The 12,733-nt window shown below is 42.8% G+C and overlaps 1 protein-coding gene across 24 annotated transcripts in view; it reads left to right on the top strand.

Annotated features, from left to right (window-relative positions):
• Positions 1-12,733, top strand: part of KIAA1217 (KIAA1217 ortholog) — a 324,087-nt gene that overhangs the window by 209,484 nt on the left and 101,870 nt on the right. The gene's annotated exons all lie outside the window — the stretch shown is intronic.

Raw genomic sequence — 12,733 nt, 5'->3', positions numbered from 1 at the left:
CAGGACTGTTTGCTGTTATAACAGCAAATAGTGTTAAATATTATCCAATGTCACCTGAATTGTGTTGAGGGCAAAGTACAAAAATCCGCATGCTTTGTGAGCTAAAATTCTCTAGATTTAGATCATTGTAGAAGATTATCCAAACATTCAAAGCACACAGGGATATTCTGAAGAATAAAAACAGGGAAACTGAAAAGACAGATTGTAAAATCACACTAATGCAAGTCCATTAGAAAGGGATTGAGTTTCTAACAGTAGCGCTACGTTCCTCTGCAGTAAAAATGAGAAGAAAGAAAGACTAACTTCTCCAGATGCACCTTCCCCCTACCCCAACCCATCACCCCACACAAATTTAGAAGGTGCCTCGCCATTTTATATCATCCTTTCTGAGGATTAGCACTGGGTGCTGAAAAGAGTTTTACTAGAAGAAAAGTAAATGAGGAGGTCCTATTGCCAAAGAAACCCAGGCACTGTCTGTCCTAGAGTTGCATTAGTGTTCTTCAAGATCTGTGCTTCCTGACAGTGGGTATTAGTTTTTGTACTGCTGCTGTAACAAATTATCACGTATTTGGTGCCTTACAATGACACAGGTTTACTACCTTACAGTTCTAGAGGTCAGAAGTCCAACATAACTCCGGTGGACTCAAATCAAGAGGTCACTGGCATTCCTTTCCAGAAGCTTGGAGACAATATGTTTCCTTTTTTTCTCCAGCTTCTAGAAGCCACCCCCATTCTTCATCTTGTAGCCCTTTTCCTCCATCTCTAAACCCAGCCAAATAGCATCTTTCTGACCCTGCTTCCCTCATCACACCTCCAGCCCTCCCTCTTCCTCTGTTAAGGACACTTGTCATAACACTGGGCCCAAGACTCCAGAATAATCTCCCTGTATTAGGGTCAGCTGATTGGCCACCTTCATCCCCTTTTCCGTGTAGTCACCGGTTCTGGGGACTAGGACAAAGACATCGTTGTTCTGCCTACCACACAGGGTCTGTGAGTTCAGGACCAAGAGGCCAGGAGGTAAGATAGAAAGTGCTGGGAGAATTTCCATGTCATTCTGGACTGGAAGATGAGTGATGACATTGTGGGATCAGAGCCTACACACTTTTGGAGGAAGAGGCCTCTTACATTCTCCACGGCTGCTTTTTTATGTCAGAAATAATCTGTGATTTGAAGTGGAGGCTGTGCTGCTACTTCAGGAAAGCTAGGAGTTGGAAGTTTGCTTTTAGGCATTACACTTTCAGTATAAAGCAGCTCCACGTGAAGACTGATGGAATCACGCTATTCACAAAGCCTGCGCCGGATTTTATGGTACACTTTGCTTTTCATGACCCCATTCTTCTCTTTCTCAGTGACATTCTTAAGAGTCCTTGCTCCCTTGGAGATCCTTACTTTTTGAGACATCTAGCCTTCAAAGTTTCATGAGTTTCAGAGTTCTGTTTTTGCTACATGCAGTCCGCACAGGGGCCTCAGAATCACCTCTGAAAATCTTGTTTATGGCTGGAGAGGACACCTGCTTTTAACTCTTGAGCAGATGTGGTATCTCCATAAGGAGCAGCAGTGAGCACGGAGAAAATCAAGTATTAACCATCTGGACAGAGTCTATGAGGATTCAGTACTTTGGCTCTGGGTTTCAGTAGAGTTGTTCAGTTTTTACTTTTAAATGAGACCCTTGTGGGTCACTTTCCGAGTGGCCCACAGCCTGCTTTAGACAGCAGTGTTCTCTGGAGGAAAGTCAGACTGTTCGCCCTAGAGGAGGGGAAACGAATGTTCACCATCCAACCCACAGAAAAACTTTCAGGTTTCAGTGAAGACAACTTAGAAATGAGAAATAGAACGCAGTTTTAAAACCAACTCAGTGTGATCTTGCCTGCAGTTTGCAACTTGGCCCCTATTGATGGATTCCAGAAGCTAAAAGACCTGGAATTCCTTCTGTCTCACCTTTTGGCTCTGGGGGTTGGAATTCTGTCTCCTTCTTGATGAAGGTGGCTGCCTTGCTATTAAAGGAAAGGAAGCTTTGTTGAGTCCTGCCAGGAACGCAGCTGCATAAGCCCACTGCTCATGGTAACAGAAATAGAGAACAGAGCAAGGATCAACTGCTATAGACTAAACCAAGCTGCATGGTGGGTGGAGAGCTCCGTCTTCTCGTATGTTTGCAGTGCGCACGTGGCCAGGAAGGAATTTGATGATAACTGCTCACCTGAGGCAGTTGTGCAGCCCTGCGCCTCATGTCACTGGTCTTCATCCACCAGCCTCCAGAGGCAGCCTTGGCCAGACCTCCCAGCTGCCCACTCGTTACCAATACACATGCGTGTCTCGGAAAACATGGGTGGGACCAGGCAGAGGTACGACAGCGGCAATGCCAGCACTTTGTGGTGGCCTCGGGGACTTTCCTTAGACAATGAATTTAATATCTTGCCTGTGAGAGAAGAGAAAATGTGAGACTCCGGATCCAAAATGGTCAGTTATCCAGAGCAGTGATGGTAGTGGTGTTAGTCATGAAGCATGGAAAGCTAAAGTATTAACGCCGAGGTTTTGGGCCTTAGGGCGTGCGTGGAATAGACGTTTGGCGGGGAAAACACGTGTCGGGTTTTTCATTGAGCATCTAGCTGAGCATTTTTTAAATTGATTTATTTCTTTAATTGAAGTATAGTTGATATACAACATTGTGTTAGTTTCAGGTGTACAGCAAAGGGATTCAGTTATTTTTTTCAGATTATATTCTATTTTAGGCTATTACAAGATACTGAATATAGTTCCCTGTGCTATGCAGTAAATCCTTATTGCTTATCTATCTTATGTGTAGTAGTTTGTGTCTATTAATCCCATACTCCTAATTTGCCCCTCCCTTCTTCCCTCCCTCTCCCGTTTGGTAAACATGTGTTTGTTTTCTCTGTCTGTGAGTCTGTTTCTGTTTTGTATATAGATTCATTTGTAATATTTTTAGATTCCACATATAAGTGATATCATATAGTATTTGTCTTTCTCTGTCTGACTTCACTAAGTATAATATTCTCCAGGTCAATCCATGTTGGTGCAAATGACAATATTTCATTCTTTTTATGGAAGAGTAATATTTCATTGTGTGTGTATGTATATATATATGTATATATATATATATGTATGTATATACACACATACATACACACACACACCTCATCTTCTTAAGCCAGTCATCGGTTAACGGGCACTGGGTTGTTTCCATGTCTTGGCTATTGTAAATAGTGCTGCTGTGAACAATGGGGCGCATGTGTCTTTTCAGTTTGGAGTTTTCGTTCCTTCCTGAGCTGAGCATTTTTGAAGCTAGTCTGTCCAATGAGACTTGTGGTTCTCTGCTGGGACTGAGCATCCCCTGATTCTTTACATGTGGGTGCAAATCACCCAGATCTCAATGAATCGCCTGGCTTTTGTTTCATCACATTAGATAGTAGCTTTGATAATTAAGTTCCCAAGGGGCTGAGCTCACCACATGGAACGGGCCCTTTTGCCAAAATTACATATGTACTCATGAGTTTGTAATTCACACATGTACAACTCAGAAGATGAGCTATTCCATTCTGTGGCTCTCAGAGGGTACCAGGGACTTCCAGTTCACCAAACCTAGTGGCTCTTTCACAGTTTTCAGGCTTTTCCACAGTTTTCAGGCTTTTCCACCTTCTTGTGTGCTTTGAGATTACTTCCCAAGGTTCTTTGCTCCAGTCCGTCAGTTCTCTCCTTCCTGTATGTCTTTAATTTTTACTTGCATGTAAGACAGCTTCCACATTTTCATAGAGAATGCATTCCCCAGAATTGCCCTGCATCTTAAATTACTTCCTAATGGCCAACTCACTTACTGCCCCCCAGACCTCTTCTATCTGACCTCTGCATTTCACTATGACGGATGGTCTCCTTAGAAACCTTGGTTCCCATTACACTGCCATCTCTAAATCCCTTGCCTACATGCAAGCACACCCCAGCCTCCTTCATTTACTAACTCTTCTTCTTCCTCTTTCCTTCTACCTGGTCTTCAGTGCCTTCAGGCAGGCTTCACCTGTGTGTGTGTGTGTGTGTTTTAATTTGCTTTTTTTCTTTCATCTGCACCTTTTCATTTGTCATTTTTGTCTTACTACTGATTTAACCATTAGGTCAATGTGGGTGACCCTTAAAACTCTGTCCCTAACTCTGCCATTTCTCTAGAGTTCAAGACCAATGTTCAACTTTCAAGTGGTTGTCTCCACATGGATATTCTTCCAGTGTTTCCAGTGTTTCCAGTGTATCCTGTAGAAGAAAAAAAAAAATCCTAATTTTTTTTTTAGCCCCAAGCCTTTTCCTCCTTGTTTTTCTGTCTTTGTGAATGAGTACATGACTGCTCATGGTGTGTATGTGTGCGCATGTGCCTGTGTGCTTTGAAGGGTGAGAGAGAAGAGATTTAAGAAGTCGAGTTATCAGTGAGTCTTCAACGGCCTAACTCCTGTTTCTCACCCCATCCCACCAGTCCCCAGAGCCCGTCCATTTCACTCTGCAAGGACTCTTACACACCATCCTGCCACCCTGGCCTGCACCATTACTCTCATGATAGCTAACTTTTTTGTGCATTGATGAAGCACGTTGACAGGTAATTTCATGTAAATCCTCAAGGCGCCATTTTGAGGCAGGTATTGGTACAAGCCCTTGTATTTATAGCTCAGAAAACAGTTGCTTAGGTCTGTTGAAGACACCTGCCCAAGGCCACACAGCAAGAGAGTGCAGAGCTGAGATCTGAATCCAGGCAGCTTGGCTGCAGATCCCAGGCTCTTAGCAGCACCGCTCTGATGCTGTAGTTCTGGCGTTCTTTATTTTTCTATCAGTCGGTTATGCAACAGCCTTTAACTGGCCTCCCCAGCTCTTTTTACTCCAGTCAATCAGCTATTTGCCAAGTCAGGTCCCTGAGCGCAACTTGCCATTGTGCAAAGAATAGCTCAGGCTGATGGTCGATATCATCTCCATCCCAACAGCCAACCTGAGCCCCCTCAGTTCTTGCTCCGAGTGTCTGAAATGCACTGTCCTTCCCCACATACAGTAAATCCCCTATATACAAATGAGTTCCGTTCTGAGAGCGAGTTCGTTAAGTGCAGTTTGTTCGTTAAGTCCAACCGAGTGAGCCTAAGTACCCAACTAACACAATCAGCTGTGTAGTACTGTACCAGCCACATCGCCACTGCTCTTATGCTTGCTTCCGGACATCCTGGGCTTGACATAAAGATACTGATTACTGTACTCTATAGAGTAGTGCACAGTAAAGTACACAAAAGCACAGCCATTTGTCGGGGATGCACACACCTGACAATGTATGCCAGACACGTGAACTAACTTACGTGATTGGACATGCAAACGCACGTTCGTATCTTTGAGTTTGCAACTTGAAGGTTCGTATGTAGGGGACTTACTGTCTATACCTTCCGAAATTCCACGCATCAAACATACTCCAAGACAATTGCTCAATTATGTCGACAAGCTGCTGGCATGAAAAAAGGGTGGGAGGGGACACTGTTCTATTTCTCAGGCCTCTTCTATCCCCTAACAGCCAAAGGCCATGTGTGCACCTTGTTTGGATCCTGATTGGAACAAACCAACTGTAAAAGACATCTTTGAAGCCGTTTGGGAAATTTGAACATGTGTTAGGAATCAGATGATATTAAGGGATAACCAGTAATTCTGTTGGGTATAATAATGGCTTGATGGTTATGTTTTTAAAAATGAGGCACACTGAAGTATTTACAGGCTAAAACGGCATGACTGCTGGGGTTTGCTCTAAAAGGCTCCGGCCAAACAAGCCCAAGAAGTGGCATTTGATGAAACAAAATTGGTAAAATGTTGAAAAATGTCAGAGCTGAATGATGGGAGTTCATTATATTATTTTCTCTACTTATTTTATGGTGGAAATGCCCATAATAAAATGCAAAAAAGTAAAAACTTGCTTTTAGAGGCCAAATAAAAGACCGCCTACTCTATGAAGCCTTCCCTGTCAGACTTAATCTTTCCTTTTGGGGGAGGCATGTTATACATTCTCCTGGTGTTCTAATCCTTTGGGTGCCTGCTTATCTTATCGCACAAGATCGTAAGTTCTCCGAGGGCACACGCCAGCTCATGTTCATCTCCGAAAGCCAGTCTTGGTGCCTCATCCGTGGCGAGTGTAAATGCTTGTTAAGCACATGCTTTGAGCGCTAGAATCATGGTGCTGCGACTGGTGCTTTGTTCATTTTCTGTCATTAATGAGAGCCCGCTGTAAAAATATCTCTCTGTTCTCATCGCCAGAAGTAGTTGTGCTCCTCCTGGTTTATTTTTATCATAGGGACACTTTGAATCTTGTAAGTGATCATTTTCCCTCTTTGTGCTGCTACTCTAAAGCTTAGAATTAAATTCATGGCTCACCCACAGCTAGCGTGCAGGCATTTACAGCGTGAGCGTTCGTGGTGTGCTGGCTTCGTGCCTGGACTCTATTTTTAATTTTTCCTACTTTCATCTTCTTTCTGTCATACATTCCAATTTGACTTTTTCGGGGGGGTGCAAAATTGTAATGATTTCTGTGAACTCTGTTAATTTCTTTGTGGAATCAGTCAGGTTACGAGTAGTATTCAGTTGGGACTTCCCTGGCGGTCCAATGGTTAGGACTCGGCGCTTTCATTGCTGAGGGCGCGGGTTCGATCCGTGGTCGGGGAACTAAGATCCTGCAAGCCACGCGGTGCAGCCAAAAATAAAGTAATTAATTTAATTTAATTTTCTTTTAAAGAGTAGTATTCATTCTATACCATTGTGTTTCTAGATATGATAATAGACCTTTCTGTGTCCACGTAGAAGGCAATGTGTTAAATACTTCACATGTTATTTAAATTAGTCAACAACTCTACAAAGCATGTAAACTGACTCAGTTGTTACAAATGATAAAATTGAGGCCAGTGACGTCTTTTCCGGGCCCGAATAGCTGGTATATGTCAGACATGGGATTTGAACCCAGTTCTTTCTGACTCTTTGTACTCAGCCCACAGCCTCCCTTCCTTGACATTCCATTCAGGTTTCGCAAGTTTTGAAATGGTGCTCTTAACAAGATTTTAGGACATGTAACATATCGTGTTTAAATATTTGTCTCACTTCTTAATTCTATTATGTGTCTATATCCTGGCCTCTTTTTATATTGAACATGCTTCATTCTATTCTGTTCTGACTGGGCTAAAAGGATATCCCACCAAAAACAAAAACAAAATAACGGAGAAAGAATAGAAGAAAGAGAAAGAAGAAGTATGTACCGTTTAGTATGTATGTCTGAAATGGCCCTTCCACAGAGCTCAGAGCCCTCTTCTACAGGGCAGTGCTGTGGTTGAGAAGAAGTGTTTGGGATTTGGGGAAGGATAAAGTAATCCTACAGAAATGGAAGACAGGAGAATCCCTTAGAAACAGAAGTTTCAGAAACCACTCCTAACTAATTTTCTTTCATTCACTCAAGCTCCTCCTTGACCCGGCCGCCCTGGTGTCCCCTTCGCTCACACGGTGGCAGTGATATTAATAACTAACAGCCGTGAAACACTCTGTGCCAAGTGCTGTGCTGAGTATCGTACTCATAATCACTCTCATTTGTTCACAACAACCCAGCGTGAGAGGAGCTCTTATGACCGCCTGTTTCAGATGCGGAAACTGCGGATCAGAGAGGTTAGGGAGCTTGCTCAAAGCCACACAGCTCATCAGAGGTGGAGCTAGATTCGGAGCCAGACAGGCCAGCTCCAAAACTGACCTTACCACTACAGTCACTACTGTCATTCCCCACGCTGCTGTCTTCATCATCAGTGTCCGCGGGCCACCCATTTTTTAATTATGTAAGTTTCAGGTGGGCGGCATCTGTACAGCCTCCGGAGCAATCACCACCGCACATCTAGTTTCCATCCGTTACCATACAGTTGATCCTCTTCACCCATTTCACCCTTCCCCCAACGTCCTTTCCCCCTAATAACCACCAGTCTGTTCTCTGTATCTGTGAGTTTGTTTTTGTTTTATCTTGTTTGTTCACTGATTTTGGTGTTTTTGTTTTTGTTGAGACTCCACATATGAGTGAAATCATATGGTATTGGTCTTTCTCTGTCTGACTTATTTCACTTAGTGTGATACCCTCCTGGTCCATTCATGTTGCTGCAAACAGCAGGGTTTCATTCTTTTTTATGGCTGAGTAGTATTCCATTGTATGTATGTATGTGTGTATGTTTATGCATGTGTACATTTCACAGCTTCATCCATTCATCCACTGATGGACACTTAGGTTGTTTCCATATCTTGGCTATTGTAAATAGTGCTGCAGTGAACATGGGGGTGCAGATATCTTTTCAAATTAGTGTTCTTTGTATAAATACCCGTAAGTAGACTAGCTGGGTCATATGGCAGTTCTATTCTTATTTTTTTGAGGAATCTGCCTACTGTCTTCCATAGTGGCTGCACTAATTTACAATCCCACCAGCAGTGTGCGAGGGTTCCCTTTTCTCCACGTCATGTGCTGCCCATTTCTGAAGACCTAACTCAACAGCCACTGTCTTCTTCAAGCCTTTCCTTACTCCTCTCGTCTCCAAGCCTCACTCGCTACTGTCCCTTCTCTGATTCCGTAGAGCCTCACCTGTCCCCCCCCGCCTCTGATCACCGTCACCTTTTCCTGTCTACATTGTAGTTATTGATGTGCACATCTTAAGTTCTGTTCTAAACTCCAGGCTTCAGGGGGCAAAGCCCCTATTCCATTCATCTTCACACTCTCTGTTTTCCTGAGAAAATGTCCTGCTTTGAAGAAATTCTCATTAAACGTCTGGTTGGAAAAGGGGCTCATGTCAGCACTTTTCGTATCACAAACTTTTAGTTAATACCTTCTCTGCTAAGACCAGTACAGTGATTTGCACGTGTAAACATTTGAGATTTACAGCACATCCCCTTGTTTATCCCAGGAATAATTCCTGACCAAAATGAGAACTAAGAATGTCTATTCTAACAAAATTACCCATCCTATAAATATAATTTTATCACAGTTAATTACCCTATAATTTAAGATGAGAGTAACAGATTTGTCAGATTAAACTAAGTGATTGTCAGAAACGCACACATACCTGCATTTTATCTTCAAGAGTTAGATTCACCCGTGGTAGAAAGTAAGCAAATCTCTGGATAACGAATTAAATAAGACAGATCTTGGTTTCCTGTATTTATAACTCAGCAGGACAGATCTTGCTTTTAGACTGAATGGGAATCAGTATTTCAAATACCTCCAAACTTATCAAGTAGGGGTGATGATTTTGGAACAGTTAACCTACTTCCGTTATTGTGAAGTTTCGCTAATCCACTCACCCAACCATTATGCATTGAGTCCCTCTGGTGGTTCAGGCTCTTGTACAAGTTCCAAAGATATAACAGTGACCAAGTATGGTAACTGCCCTCACAGATCTTCCAATCTAGCAGAAGATCAGAAAGTCAATAATCAATAATGATACAGACATCTGTAATTGTCACATCCATTACAGGCTATGTGCCATCTTGCCTTTGCTGGAGTTAACACTATGGAACTGGCATTCGAGGGATGCACCTCATTGTGTCCCTTTTATGACGTGTCTTTCTGACAGGTGAAAATATGTTTCTGTGGCAGTTGGTAAGGAATTACTCTTACTGAAATGATTAGCTGGGCAAACACATTTTAATACAGTGGCTATCCAGAGCAAGGTATTTTCTTCCTTCCTCCCTGCTTCCAGCTTTATTTTTTAAGACGCAAGAAAGAGTAATATATGCATATCTGATAGGCAGCTTCCAAGTGTTACAAATCTCATCTTTCCTGCTGTGTGGCTGCTTGCTTTTCCTTGCACTTTTTTTTTTTTTGGTCGTTGAGAGGTTATGACAACATGAGCCATATTGTATTTATAAACATCACGTGTTCCCTTGATATGGCTTGCCGTTTCTGCCAGACGGAACACATGGAAGAAACATTTCTTGTTAACTCAGCATTGGTTTTTAGTTATGCTGATTTCCGGGACGGGAAAAATGCCTTCCTACTCAGATTTAACTTTCACAGAGGAGAAACAAAACCTCTGAATGTCCGTGAAATAGTTTTAACAAGGGTGGATACAGCTCCTTTAAACCACATATTTTGACTAAAACTTCCCTCTGTAAAAAACCCAAGCCTTGCATTTAGTTACCATCAAGACAGGCAGAGCTGGAAGCATTTGAGAGATGGGTGGTTTCAGGGTCTCTGCACGTCTAGAAAGTTTCTTCTAGAAGAGAACGGTTCGTGGAAGATGTAAGGTAAGGACTGTGCCTTTATAACAAAATAGGATTTTCAGAATTTTTTGGTCCTGCTGTAGCACACTTACCTCAATTTGAGTTAACGTTTCTGTATTCAAGTTCAATGCAATGTGGAATTTAAATGCTAGGTTTTTATTTTAACTTCTTGCACACTGCTTAGAAGGAAACTTCTTTGTTATTGGCATTAGTCTGTTTTTTAAAATGCATTTAAGTTACATTGGCTGTCTCCAATCTATAATCTCATGATCTAGTTTCTGTTTAACCTTATAATTTAGAAAAGAATTTCAAGTGTCAACCTTGTTTGCTAGTACAGATCTCATTGATGTATGTGTTTTGTGATAATTTTCAGTGTTTTCACAAAGGTATTTGACTTGCCTTCGGTTTCCGAGACAAATGAAAATTTGAAGGCGTGGTACAAATTGGGGGGAGCGGAGGGGGATCAGTGTGCATCTTTCAACATTCAAGGAAAACGTTATTTGTTGTATTTTCCTTGTGAACATCACTTTACATTTTAAAATATAAAGTGCGGGCTTCCCTGGTGGCGCAGTGGTTGAGAGTCTGCCTGCCGATGCAGGGGACATGGGTTCGTGTCCCGGTCCGGGAAGATCCCACATGCCGCGGAGCGGCTGGGCCCGTGAGCCATGGCCACTGAGCCTGCGCGCCCAGACCCTGTGCTCCGCAACGGGAGAGGCCACAGCAGTGAGAGGCCCACGTACCGCAAAAAAAAATAATAATAAAATAAAATATAAAGTGCTTTTTTATCTGGGTTTTAAAAAATTCTTTAAGAAATATCAATTTAAGCTTTATGTATAACATTAAAAATGTCTGCAATTTTTATATAACAGATATAAGCCTGCTATTATCAGGTTTAATGGAAAAACCTGGAAAAAAAACCTTTGGCAGAAATTATATTGACTTGAGATAACTATTCTGTCTTATCCTTGTAATAGTTCAGTCACAATGTTTTGTATTTATTTCTTTTAAAGACATTTAATAAGAGCAATGTCCTTTTAAGGCAGTCTGTTTCCTTTTAAAGGTACATGTGTGCGTGGATCTGTTTATCTTTATCTCAATTTATAGATTAGTTAGTATGGATGAGAAGTTGTTATGGATGAGAAGTTGTTAACCAATATGGTCTCAATTAATATATATTATTCCATTTAGTCATCATTATAACCCCAAGGCATAGGTACTTTTATACCCATTTTAAGGTTGGAAGACTGAGGCTGAGAGAGATTAAGTGACAAATGACACACTAGTAAGGAGCAAAGCTGGGATTCAGCCCCAGGCTGACTGTGTCTATAGTCCCTGTTTTTAAATCCCACACTGCACACCCTTCCTTACCAGTAGCTAAGAACTCCCAGTCTGTCGTCAGATTCAGATAACTTATCTTGAAAATAATAATTATCAAAGAGCAATGCTTATTCGGCTTCAAGAGAAATTATTTTGTACAGTTTGGGGACTTTTGGGTTCGATCTGTAGCATCCAAAACCCTAGTATCAGACTGGTTGCTTATCCGGGGACTTGGTTGCAACTTACTTGGAGTAAGAAGACCACAGTGAAAGTCAGATCACGTGGGGATTGCAAAAAGCACTGTGGATGAACTACCCTCTCCTCCTTCCTGCTTCCTTCTTTGCTTCATGTGCTGCGCCACTCATAAAAACCATCCTCCCGGGATAGGGCAGGGAGCTGATTCATGAGCCTGATTTGGAAGTGAGAAAGTGTCTTGGAATGGAGATTTGCCTACATGTGCCTGCCTACTGCCCTTTCAGGCTTCTGGCAGAGCTGTTAGGAGAAGGAGAGCAAGAAAGTTACAGAACATCAGAGGTGGAGGGCTCTGGAGTCAGGGCAGCTAGCCAAGCCACCCCAGAGGCAGGGACTGTTGCTCTCCTGAACACACCTACCCCCCAACTGCCCGAAGATTGAGAGATCCACTCGGCTGCAAAAACATCCTGGTGCTTTGCAATGAGAAGTAATTACTGCCAGCAGCATCAACAGGGATGCAGCTGCTCATCACGGCCCTGAACTTGGGCTGCAGGATCGAGGCAACTTGCTTCCAGCTCCATGGCTGCATAAAATCCAGGGCTGGCCAACAACCAGCAAATTGGATCAGAACAGGACTTCCCTCTTCCTTCAGCACGGGCTGGGTTGTTAGCCATTGCTGGGGAGATCCGGATGGGGTTTAGGCCACACCCTCTGCCCTTTGATATCCAAACCGCATCTCTTGGCTTGGCTTTTGTAAATACAGACGTTAGCAGAAATTACCTCTGACGGGGAGTTTATTGTCCTGGTATTTTCAGGTTGTATTCTTTGCACCCACATGTTGCTTTCTTCCCGGGGTTTTGTTTTTCTGTCTTCTCCGTGGGTCCCCATCAGGGAAGCCCAGACTATAGGAGATTGCATCCGGCCACCCTCAGCACAGGTTCCCTTGGTCCAAGATCCTAATTTGTAGAGAGCTTCCAGG

Source organism: Delphinapterus leucas, chromosome 2 (assembly GCF_059928025.1).
Source record: "Delphinapterus leucas isolate spDelLeu-1000000601 "Yukka" chromosome 2, BTC_Dleu_Yukka2, whole genome shotgun sequence".
NCBI lineage: Eukaryota > Metazoa > Chordata > Mammalia > Artiodactyla > Monodontidae > Delphinapterus > Delphinapterus leucas.
The sequence above is the reverse complement of the archived record's forward strand: the minus strand, read 5'-3'. Positions and strand labels throughout refer to the sequence as shown.